Source organism: Periplaneta americana, chromosome 7 (genome assembly GCF_040183065.1).
Source record: "Periplaneta americana isolate PAMFEO1 chromosome 7, P.americana_PAMFEO1_priV1, whole genome shotgun sequence".
In the NCBI taxonomy this organism is placed as follows: domain Eukaryota; kingdom Metazoa; phylum Arthropoda; class Insecta; order Blattodea; family Blattidae; genus Periplaneta; species Periplaneta americana.
This window is the reverse complement of record NC_091123.1, coordinates 119,076,577-119,089,405: the sequence shown is the minus strand read 5'-3', so window position 1 is coordinate 119,089,405 and position 12,829 is coordinate 119,076,577. Positions and strand designations below refer to the sequence as shown.

Sequence of the window (12,829 nt, the reverse complement as noted above, 5' to 3'; positions counted from 1 at the left end):
ATAAGTTCCGTTTACTTCTTATTGCATAATTTCTTGCGGAAATAATTACAAAACTGCGTTATTTTAATGTGAAGAGAATTTTACATGTTAACATAATCTGTTCGTGTCAACATTCCAAGTTTAGAATGGAAGCTATTTTGAGGTTTAATAAAAAAGAATTTATATTGTGATTTCAATTTAGCACATCTACCTTCCTTAATTTTAGACAAAACATTTACCATACCACTCCTATGAAATTAGTGTACGTACAATTGTGTTATCTCATCTCTTAAGTAGTAGATAAATACAATAATTCAGTACTCAATTTTAGTATTAAAATACAGACAAATTGAATGTCCGGGGTATCATACATGACATTATGCTATTGCGAATTTAGGAATATAAGTTAAATATAGTAAACATAACCTATAATTTTCGTATGAATGTCAAGGCATTGGAGATCACTAAATTTAAACAGAAAATGGCAACTGGTACAGTAAATATAACCTATAATTTCAACATATCTAAATACCCGTGCGGTGCAATTGAAAATTATTGAATCGTGCATAAATGAATGTACAAGAATTTCGCAATAATTAATCGAAGTAAAGGCAGGTATTACACATACGAGCAACGTAATTTTCACACCATAAATAATATTACATCTTAACTCGCAAGTAAATTGTGTCTGAAGTGTCTCATAATCATTGTTTTAAATTTTATTAATGGAATTACAGTAACATATGTTACTGTTTATGCATTCCAACTAATTTATATGGTTGAAACGCCACCCTTCGTGATCGGGTTAAGCGAATTACATGGTCTGCCTTACGGCCTGTATTAGATCACAATGGCTGTGGCACAGTCTATTGTTCCTAGTACTCACAGCGCTCCAAGCGGCTAGCCACTATCGCGAGATTTGCAAAAAATCATCCCAAGCTTCGTGACTGTAGCCTATATAGTAGACTGTGGATATACTATATATCTGTGATTGAGCCTATACTTGGTTATAACAGAGAATTAACAAACAGTATGTTAAAATGTCACATATAAAGTTGAAGAAACGCAATATTTTTAACAGCAATTTATACTTTTAAATTAAGTTAATTAACGCTATATTAGGTGTATTTTAGCAAAGGTTGAAGAAACGGGCCTCAGACGTAAAGAAAACTATAAAATGGATAAATACTAAAGCTGAAGGAGTTGACTGTCTCAACATTGTTCTACTACGTAGAATCATAGAAGTAATATTGTGAACTTCACTGTGACATACATCTTTAATGCCTCCCTTGTGACCCCGACATATCCAACATATTTCTTAAAGCCTCCCTCCATACTTCAAAATAATGAGACGGGAAATTTTGTCTCATAAAACCGCCAGTATGAATACTCCAACTGAATATATTACCGTAATCGGTAATAGTTTCTGTAGACAGTTGAGTAATGTTACCACACGTCCTTCATGGTCAGAGCGTCGCCCAATTGACCCAGGCAACAGACCGTGATGTGAAAGCAAACTCAAGCATGTGCCTCGGGAATGTCAAGGGTAATTGCCCATGCTACGTATACTCGTCTACTCATCACTGGCTCGTTGGTCTAGGGGTATGATTCTCGCTTCGGGTGCGAGAGGTCCCGGGTTCAATTCCCGGACGAGCCCTTGAATTTTATTTCGTAATTCTTCCCACATCAGAAACAGTATACTGTGTTCATCTGTTCCTGTCGATTTTCTGAAATACTAGGTGATTAAAAAGTATGGAAGACTGTTGTAGTTTTCCTATTTTTAATTTTATGAATAAACTCTATACAGGTATATAAAAATTATAAGGGATGAAAGAAAAGAAATATTTCGAACACATTTTCAAAACCTATGTTTTTCATTTATAAAACTGCGCCTAGGAGGCGTAGAAGTACCTACTATGTACTTATTTTTATATTTTTTTTTTAATTATTCAAGTCTTTAAGCGTACAAAATTATACAGAGGCATAATTTCATTTTTACTAACATTTCTACTATTAACCTGGCTATACCTTTGGATTAACGGTTGAGAACCGGAAAAACCGTTTGCTACCCCTTCCTCGACTGGAGTTCGATGATACGGCGTAAAATACAAACAAATCACTTTACTAGATATAGGAGGGAAGAAAAGTAGTTCATCCATTTACGTAAAGTAGGAAATATTGCGATTTTGAGGTTGATCATTTTAATTAGGTTTTTGTTTAATCAAAATACAGTACTGTATTAACAATAAATGTTTTTACTCGCGAACTGAGCTATCCATTCGTACGCATTCATTATGCAGTGTTCATTATGCTGTCTACAGCACATTAGCATACAATATAGACAGAGAAGTTAAATTGAAAAATAATCATAATATGGATATTTTAACACATATTTGAAAATGGTGGCCGTTCATTTATATACACGCTTCAGTTCTTTTTTGCATATTATCGCACTATAGACTATTGTACCTAATTCCAATTACCAGTTTCGTCCTTCGTACTAGTAACTCATGTTGAAATAATTCTGTACCTACTCCATAAAAAAGTACTTTACGTACTGTAAATTCAATCTTCACTTCTACCCGATCCGAAAAGATAAAATTACTCAGACATGCTATCTACTGTCGTCCAAGTGGTTTTGTCGCAGGGTCGTAGAAAGGAGGGAAATCACGTGACAGTTAATTACTTAACGAGGCCCTTTTATTTAAGTTATTTTAAACAGTTGTGTAATATTATGTAGACGTTCAATTTCTAACAGAAGTTAATGTTTTCAGAAAAGAGCTAAGACAGCCCAGCCACTAGCCTTTATAGAGGGGCGAGCAAAATCGGGTGGGGCAAACCGGCATGCGACGTAGGAAAACGAACGACAGTACCTGTGCGAAAATATGATTCAATATTGAAAGCTCTTTCGTCACTGGAAAACGCGAACATATTTATGGAACGTACTATACTCACAACTCTGTACAGTTTACTATGACTGTATGGCGACTTCGACTGCATACGTGGCCTTGGTTCTGTGTGTAGGACAGTTTGAAGTTTACTAGAACAGGGGGTGGGAGTGAAGTACATTAAAAAACTCAGGTACAATAAAAATTTAAGTAAAAATAAAATGATGTCCCTGCACTTTTTTAAATAACTGTAAACTATTATTTCGTAAAATTTACCTCAAATTTATGATCTTAATGTATGTATGCACAACAAAGGAAAATGATTCCATATACCAATTTTTGACTACAGGGAAAAGGAAATCATGAATTAAGCTAAACGTTTGTCTATGGTTATTTAATTCATGATCCCCTTCTTCTCCATCGTAATAAATAGTGAAGGATTCCTCTTTTTTATGTATAAATACACATTACGATCATAAATTTGATTATACATCTTGATTGCTTAAGTTTTAACACCATATCACATAGGTATAGCCTATAATATATGGTGACCACTTTCACTTTTAATACTGAACTAAATTTATAAATACCTAGTTGACTGGTTTCAGTTGGGAGCCATCTTCAGAACTGATGAGACCCTTCAGTCTTCCGGTGTCTTTATTTGGTTTGCAGGGACGTGCGTTTGTGTTGTGTAGTGTAGAGTCAAATAGTGTGTGTTCTGAAATTCAGTTGTGTGTTCAGGATTTGTTGTGGGTTTGTTTTTGTGTATCTGTATATTTCGTATTGTTCTAGTGTGTTTAGTTTCTGATTTTTTGGTCGAATATGTAGAATTTCCATGTCTGTGTTTATGTTTCTGTAGGTGTGGTTGGTGTTTATGATGTGTTCTGCGTATGTTGCAGTGTTGTGTGATTTGGTTATGGCTGTGATGTGTTCTTTGTAACGTATTTGAAATTATCTGCCTGTCTGTTCGATACACAGGGACATCATTTTATTTTTACTTCAATTTTTATTGTACCTGAGTTTTTTAATGTACTTCACTCCCACCCCTTCTGCTAATGAAGTTCAACCGTCCTCCACACAGATCCAAGACCGCATATATAGTCATAGTAGTCTTACGGTCATAGTAAACAGTGTGTTCCAAAAATATGTTCCCGTTTTCAACATTGCATCATTTTCGCACAGGTACTGTGGTTCATTTGCCTACGTCGTATCCCGGTTTCCCCCACCAGCTTTTATTCGCCAGCTAGTGGCTGGGCTGTCTTAGTTCTTTTCTGAGAACATTAATTTCTGTTAGGAATTGGACATCTACGTAATAGTATACAACTGTTAAGAATAACTTAAATAAAAGGGCCTCGTTAAGCAATTAACTGTCACGTGATTTCCTCCCTTTCTACGACCCTACGACATAACCACTTGGACGGACAGTAGATAGTATGTCTGAGTAATTTTATCTTTTCGGATCGGGCAGAAGTGAAGATTGAATTTGCGGTATGTAAAGTACTCTTTTATAGAGGAGGTACATAATTATTTCAACATGAGTTACTAGTACGAAGAACGAAACTGGTAATTGGGATTAGGTATAATAGTCTATAGTATGATAATATGCATATTAGAACAGAAGCCTGTATCGAAATGAACGGCCACCATTTTAAAAAATGTGTTTGAATATCCATATTATGATTATTTTTCAATTTAACTTCATTCTCTATATTGTACGCTAATGTGCTGTAGACAGTATAATATACACTGCATAATGAATACGTCCACATGTACAGCTCATTTCTTGAGTAAAATCACTCATTGTTAATACTGTACTGTATTTGGATTAAACAAAAACCTAATGAAAACGATCAAACTCAAAAGCACAATATTTCCTAGTTTACGTAAATGGATGAACTACTTTTCTTCCCTCCTACACCTAGTAAAGTGATTTGTTTTGTGTTTTACGCCAGTATCATCGAACTGCAGTCGTGGAAAGGGGTAGCAAACGGCGTTGATCCAGAGGTATAGGCAAGTTAATATTAAAAATGTTAGTAAAAATAAAATGATTTCCCTGTAGTAGTTGATGCAGCTATTGAATGTGAGTTTGTATACCCCTGTTAGATAGTATTCGTTTATTTGTGTTGTGTGTGCTGAGTGCTTTTATAGAGTGTTTTGTGTCCTGTATGCGATTTTGTAGTTTAATTTCTTGAAAGAAAATGCGATCTTGTGTGTGTGTGTTTTTTTTAGTATGTTAGTGTGATGTATTTTTTTTGTGTTCTTGTGTTTGTGTTATATTTCTATGCTTATTGTAATTATGTTTTGTATTTTTTATTATATTGTCCATTATGTTGGGTTGTATCAATTTTCGTGTACTATGTATTTAATGGTATTTATTTCTTTTTTGTAGTCTTGCTGATTCATTGTTATGTTGAGTAGTCTGTGTACCATGGCTCGAAATACAGCATGTTTGTGTTGCGTTGGATGATTGGATATGTTGTATATGTGTGGGATGAAGCAACGTTTACAAAATAATACTTTATAAAATGTGTAGTATGTTACTTTGTATGTTTTGAAACTTGAAGAATCCAAAAATGGAAAAATAAGTACATGGTGCCATTAAAAAACATACTTTTTGGCACACATTTTATAAATGAAAAACATGATTTTTAATGCATTGAGGGTACCATCACAGAAGATCATATCAACAAATTCCGCGTTATTGAAATATTTTAATGGAACCTACTTATATTTGAAAATAATCGGTTGAGAATTACAATGGGCATGAGAAAGAATCAAATAATGTACTTGTTATGTAGACAAGACCAGGAAAAATCATTCCATATTATTCCATATTTATATGGCTCTAATATAAACTTTCAGTTTTCTTGATACACCATTCTGCCATGATGCCCTTGACATGTTCAAAATATTCCTTTTTCACTCTCTATAATTTTTTATACTGAATTCCTTCATAGAATTGAAATTACGAAAGCTACAAGAAATGTTCCACACCTCTAATAACTTGATATTGACTGTTACCACAACAGAAATATACATAATATACATAAACATAAATATACATAAACTGACTGGTTTAAAAATACTGTATATCTGGAATATGAGATGGGAATGTAATAAAATCTATAAACAATGAAATCTATTATTCAGCGAATTGTTATATAGCGTAATTGGTGGCACCGAAAAGGTATTTTAGAGATATAAGTCTAAAGCTGTGTCATGAGATTACCTAACATTCGCGTTACAGTTGAGATAAATCTCGAGTCACCGGCGTAGCTAGGCGGTAGACTCGTTTGTCTTCAGATCCGGACATATCCCGCTTGGCTGATTATCTGTTTTGTATATATTCCAAAGTTTTCCACAAATGTAATGAGAATATTAGGTATTCTATGGAAAATCTTCGGCCTCATCTCGCCAGATACCATCTCGCTATCACTAATTCTATCGAGGTCAAATGCCTTTGTAGTTGACACAACGTCGTTAAATAACGAAGTAAAGTAAAAGGATATGAACATAGAAAAATAAAACGAACCACTTCCATTTTCAACGCCAAATAAACTCTGCACTTAAAAGCGTTATTAAATAAAGTAGCCTACTACGGATGTATTAGATATATTAGAACACGTATTCAGTGTTTTCCCGTTAAGACTCTTAACAATCCCGGCGTATTCTACAAGTGTAACAGCATAATTATGATAGATCCATTAAAATTAAAGAGAGATACGTAACTGTATCGTGTTGAATTTCTGCCACCGAAAAAAGAAAACAAAATAGTCCCAACTGACAGAACTTTATCTCATAAAAGCTTATACGAAAGGAGAAGGAACTGCTGAGCCAAATAAAGGTACAAAGAAGGAGGGATGAAAGCAATAAAAGAAAGACAAAGAGAAAAGAATAGGATGAAGGTATTAAGAAGATTGATGATGTAGATATATATCTCTCTCTGTTTTCGTGGCCATTATCCATCTCCTCCATAAAGCTTCAAATTAATTACTACAGAAAGTTATTTGGTAGATCATAGCACCAAAACTGAGGAGAGAAGCAGTAATACCTCTAATTCACAATTAAAGAAATAAGAGAGTAAAGAGTGTTCCGCTACTATATAAACCCATATAATAATAATTGTTGTAAGGTACATGAAAGTAAATAATAATAATAATAATAATAATAATAATAATAATAATAATAATAATAATAATAATAAAAGTCCGTAAGTTTACTGTTTACTTTCTGTGAAGGAAAATATCTTGATAAAAGCGCAAACAGAAATTCATGTACTGCAGATGGAAAGATTAAGAGATTAAAGTAAATGAAAACATGAAACATCAATAACGATAATAATAATAATAATAATAATAATAATAATAATAATAATAATAATAATAATAATACACACCAATAGGACAGAAAACAAAATCGTAACAGGCCACTCGACCTAATACTTATCATCATCATCATCATGATTATGATGATGTTAATAATAATAATAATAATAATAATAATAATAATAATAATAATACACACCAATAGGACAGAAAACAAAATCGTAACAGGCCACTCGGCCTAATACTTGTCATCATCATGATGATTATGATGATGTTAATAATAATAACAATAATAATAATAACAATAATAATAATAATAATGATAATAATAATAAGTATTGCCATATTATTATTATTATTATTATTATTATTATTATTATTATTCAGTTCAGAAAAAGCTTAATCTTAAGGCACAAAACAATAATAACAATTGTACAGACTGTCTATCTATACCTATAGTAACACATGATGATGTAAGGAAATCAATTAAAAAATTAAAGCCGACTAAATCAACGGGCACTGATGGTATTCCAAATTTTATAATTAAAGAGTGTTCAGAAATTCTTTCACCTTTATTAGTTCACATATTTAACTTTAGTTTGAAATCTGGGGTATTTCCTTCATACTGGAAACAAGCAGCAGTTATTCCGGTCTTTAAAAATGGCAAAAGGAATGTAGTTAGTAACTACAGACCTATCTCTATTTTAAATAATTTCTCTAAAATTTTTGAAACTATAATTCACAAACATATTTCATTTTTTGTTAAAAATAAATTAAATTCTGCACAACACGGATTTACAAAATCCAAATCTACTACAACTAACTTAGTCTCTTATTTGAATCAGATTGTACCAGTTGTTGAATCCCAGGGCCAAACAGATGCAATATATTTTGATTTCAGTAAGGCGTTTGATATAGTTCCACACTCTATACTATTGTCTAAATTAAATAATATAGGATTATCGGTAAGCTACGTAAACTGGTTTGAAAATTATTTACACGATAGACAATCTTGTGTACGAATTTCGAATACTCTCTCTGATCCATTTAATATTATTTATGGTGTGCCCCAGGGCTCAACTTTAGGACCTCTTCTATTTTTAATCTTCATTGACGACATTTGCAAAAGAATAAGTTCTGACTATCTATTATTCGCTGATGATCTTAAAATTTTTCGAGAAATCAATGGTGTTGCCGACTGTCAATTTCTTCAGGGTGACATTAATTCAATTACCAAATGGTCAGTTGATAACGGGATGATGATTAATGAATCCAAAACTTACGTAATATCATTTTCAAGGAAAACCTCTACACTAAAATATAACTATCACCTAAAAAATTTATTAATTAACAGAAAAGATGGTATTAGAGACCTTGGTGTATTAATTGACAATAAATTATATTTTCACAATCACATTGATTACATTTATAACCATGCAATAAGAATGTTAGGAATAATTCGGTCAATTACTTATTCTTTTTCAACACCTGACTCTCTTTTCATACTATACTATACATTAGTGAGATCGAAACTCCAATATTCATCTGTAGTTTGGAACTCTATTACTAATTCTGATTCGGCTAAACTTGAAAATATTCAAAGGAAATTTATTTCATTATGTTCTTACCGATTCCTGCCTAATAGCTCTGAGTATAACTATGATCAAAAATGTGAGCACTTTAAATGTCGAAGCCTGTATGCCAGACGTCATGATCTCGATTACTTATTCTTATGCAAGGTCCTTAAAGGTGACATTAATTGTCAATCTTTCTTAAATAGTGTCAGCCTTCGTATTCCTATGAAGGACATGAGATATCACAAACTCTTCTATATTAGAAATTCTAAATCTTCCTCGCCGGTCTCCAGATGTATTAAACATGCTAACTTACATGTAGGCGATTTCGATCCATTCAATGTATAGAAGTATTAGGACATGGCAATGTCTTTGTTAATATTAATTGCATTATCTTTCTACACATTTTGGTAATACTTTTGTATGAATCAACTCTTTTCCTTAAAATATATTAGTATTAATCCTTGTAAACTAATCATTGTAAACCTTGTTTTTTTTTTGTTGTCATCTCTATTATGTAATGTGTACCATAGTTGTTCATTTTATTGCATTATTTGTATCACTGTGCTGGACTTTTATTGGCCTATGGCTGTTGTCCAGCACATAAATATCAATAAATAAATAAATAAATAAATTATTATTGTTGTTGTTATTATCATCATTATTAAACATATAGAACGGAAAATAAGACTTATCATTTATCGTTTTCATTGCTAAATATTCTGTGTATTATGTGTTTACCTAATTACAATACCGAAAAAAAACTAAATGGAAAAGGAAAAATGAGACTGCAACTTTCTGCCATAAAATCAGATACAAAAAGGACCTACAGCCTTAAAAAACAAACACATTCATCTCACTGAACAGAATTATTAAGATAGAGCTCACAAATGTTGGTTCATTATTAAATAATGATGAAATATAATGAATGTTGTATCATAAAGATGATTATTTTTTATTTATGAAATTTCAGAGACAGAAGACTACTGATTACAACTAACATGTAATTTCAATAAAATTGAATATTCAAGATTTTGATAATGTATGTGCATTATTAACACGCTTTTAATTTTTCAGTTACATCCATCCATTTCAATAATGTATAGCAGTCGTATATGAGCATATACTACACAGTGAACCGCAAGTAATGTCATTATTTTCTGGGAGTTATTATTTGAGATTTTTTGTTTTTGTTAGAAGAAAGTTGAATACAATTTTCCTCGTTTTTTATTACTTTTTGAGATAAAAATTGTTTTATATGAAACATTTCTTAGCGTGTTTTGGGAAAACCATTGATTGACTTCTCAATATGTTCAGTCAATTTAAGAGAGCAGTGTATGATGATAATGAATGATTGAAAGAATTTTAGTTTAGAATTTTAGTTTTGTCCTTTAAATGTATAGAAATTTGATCCGAACAAATATAGCCTAACTTTCCGTTCTGCAAAGGAATTTGAAAATGTTACATTTCTTTCGGATGAAATTTCTGCAAGTTTAAAGGACAAAACTAAAATTCTAAACTAAAATTTTTTATCATAATACACTGCTTTCTTAAACTGACTGAGCATATTGGGAATTAAATCAATGGCTTTCCCAAAACACGCTACATAATGTTTCATATAAAACAATTTTTATCTCGAAAAGGAAAAAAAAACGGGCAAAATTATATTAAACTATTCCGTTTGAAATATCTCAAAGAATAACCCCTGAAATTAATGACATTATTTACGGTCTACTCTATACAGCTATAATGTGTAAAGAGTGTTGATCATTCTATGATTTAGACCTTGGAATTTGCCATTTCTATTACGCTCTCGAAGTGAAATTGTAGTTGTGACTGGTACTCACAGCAAATAATTATAATTTTAAATAAGTTAGAATGATTCAGATGTAAATATGAATACAGCACGATCATGCCAATGTACTCGTCATTGGAATATATTATGCTTAAGGCCCTCCGTCCACGGGGCATCGATTCATAAATGCGTATGCCTTCTGGTAAACGCTAGATCATATATGTCCAATTGTAACCTGTACGAGGTAACCCCTGGCGTAAGCAACCCACAGCGCATATTCTTTAAGGTCGTTTTTCCTATTTTGTACGGAAATTTATTGACCTTAGCAGAGCATGCTTGACGTGCAATATCTCCTGGTTCTATAAGCGTTTGGACACCCATAAGCTAGATAATGCAGCAATGAAACGTATACACTTGTATTTCTGTCCACGAAGCGTGCAATAAGCGGCTTTATACCCAGTCGTACTGTACGACACATACAGATGCCAAGCAATGAAGATACACAGATACACTTTATGAAGTGAAACTTCTTTAGGCAGGGTAGGGGTTAACGCTGTGAAATAAAATTCTATGGCGGACGTTTTAAAGAGGGCTTTGCGTGCTTTGCTACGAGGTTGTGAACGCTGCTATGTTATTGCGTAAATAAAATTGAGGATGTCTGCGCCTTTCCACCAATTTAAACTAATGAATGTAAAAATTAGTAGAAGTGGACTGCCGTCGTGCATGCAGCTTCTGTGTAGTGTTGTGACGTTATGTAGTACAAACCAATTACTAATTACTAATTATTTACAGACGTTGTGTTTTACTTATGTAGGTTTTAATTTCGTCATCTTATGGTCCGTTGCCCGAGTAATTCCTCCTGGAGCTGCATTAATATCATCATCGTAAGTCTGTATAGCAGGGTTTAAGCTAGAAAACAAATAATTATCGCAAAAGTGCACAAATGATAAATTATATTTGTGCAAATTGCGGAAAGATTTACACCTATTCTAAATAACTGTAGAGAAAGATAAAATTAACAAGATTTGCGTAAAGAAAAAGTTGTATAATTTGTTTCTTGGAGTTTTAGTACTTTCAATCCATTTTACAACACTCTAGATATACAGGGACATTATTTTATTTTTACTTAAATCTTTATCATACCTGAGTTTTTTAATGTACTTCACTGCCACCCCCTCTACTAGTAACCTTCCAACCGTTCTCCACACAGAACCAAGCGTACACAGTCAAAGTCGCCTTACGGACATAGTAAACACAAACAATACTGAGTTAGTCAGTATAGTATGTTCCAGCAATACGTTCGCTTTCAATATTGAATCATATTTTCGCACAGGTACTGTCGTCCGTTTGCCTATGTCACATCCCGGTTTCCCCCATCCGCTTCTGTCCGTCCCTCTGTAAAGGCTAGTGGCTGGGCTGTCTTAGCTCTTTTCTGAAAACATTGATTTCTGTTAGGAATTGGAAGTCTACGTAATATTACACAGCTGTTTGAAATAACTTAAATAAAAGGGCCTCGTTAATTAATTGTCACGTGATTTCCCTCCTCTCTACGACCCTGCGACAAAAGCACTTGGACGGACAGTAGATAGCATGTCTGAGTAATTTTATCTTTTCGGATCGGGTAGAAGTGAAGATTGAATTTACAGTACGTAAGGTACTCTTTCATAAATCAAGTGTAGAATTATTTCTACATGAGTTGGCCTATTAGTACGAAGGACGAAACTGGTAATTGGAATTAGGTACAATAGTCTATAGTGCGATAATATGAAAAAAAAAAAAGAACTGAATAGTGTATAGAAATGAACGGCCACCGTTTTCAAATATGTGTTTAAATATCCATATTATGATTATTTTTCAATTTAACTTCATTCTCTATATTGTACGCTAATGTACTGTATATAGTATAATGTACACTGCATAATGAATATCCGAATGGATAGCGAGTAATAACACTTGTTGTTAATACTGTACTGTATTTTGATTAAATAAAAACCTAATGAAAATTATCAAACTCAAAATCGCAATATTTCCTACTGGATGGACTATTTTTCTTCCCTCTTATACCTAGTAAAGTGATTTGTTTGTCTTTTACGCCAGTATCATCGAACTCCAGTCGTGGAAGGGGGTAGCAAACGGTATTTCCGGTTCTGAACCATAAATCCAAAGGTAACTTATAGCCAGGTTAATATTAGAAATATTAGTAAAAATAAAATGATCCCCCTGTACTTATGTAAGTAAATCGTCAGACGTAAGTATGTTTAGAATAAA

The 12,829-nt window shown here is 32.7% G+C and overlaps 1 protein-coding gene and 1 non-coding gene across 2 annotated transcripts in view; one reads left to right on the top strand and one right to left on the bottom strand.

Moving 5' to 3' along the window:
- LOC138703394 (retinal guanylyl cyclase 2) overlaps positions 1-12,829 on the bottom strand; it is a 1,174,702-nt gene that overhangs the window by 865,739 nt on the left and 296,134 nt on the right. The window lies entirely within an intron of this gene.
- Positions 1,565-1,636, top strand: TRNAP-CGG (transfer RNA proline (anticodon CGG)). Its single transcript has one exon. It is a non-coding gene; the product is annotated as a tRNA-Pro (tRNA).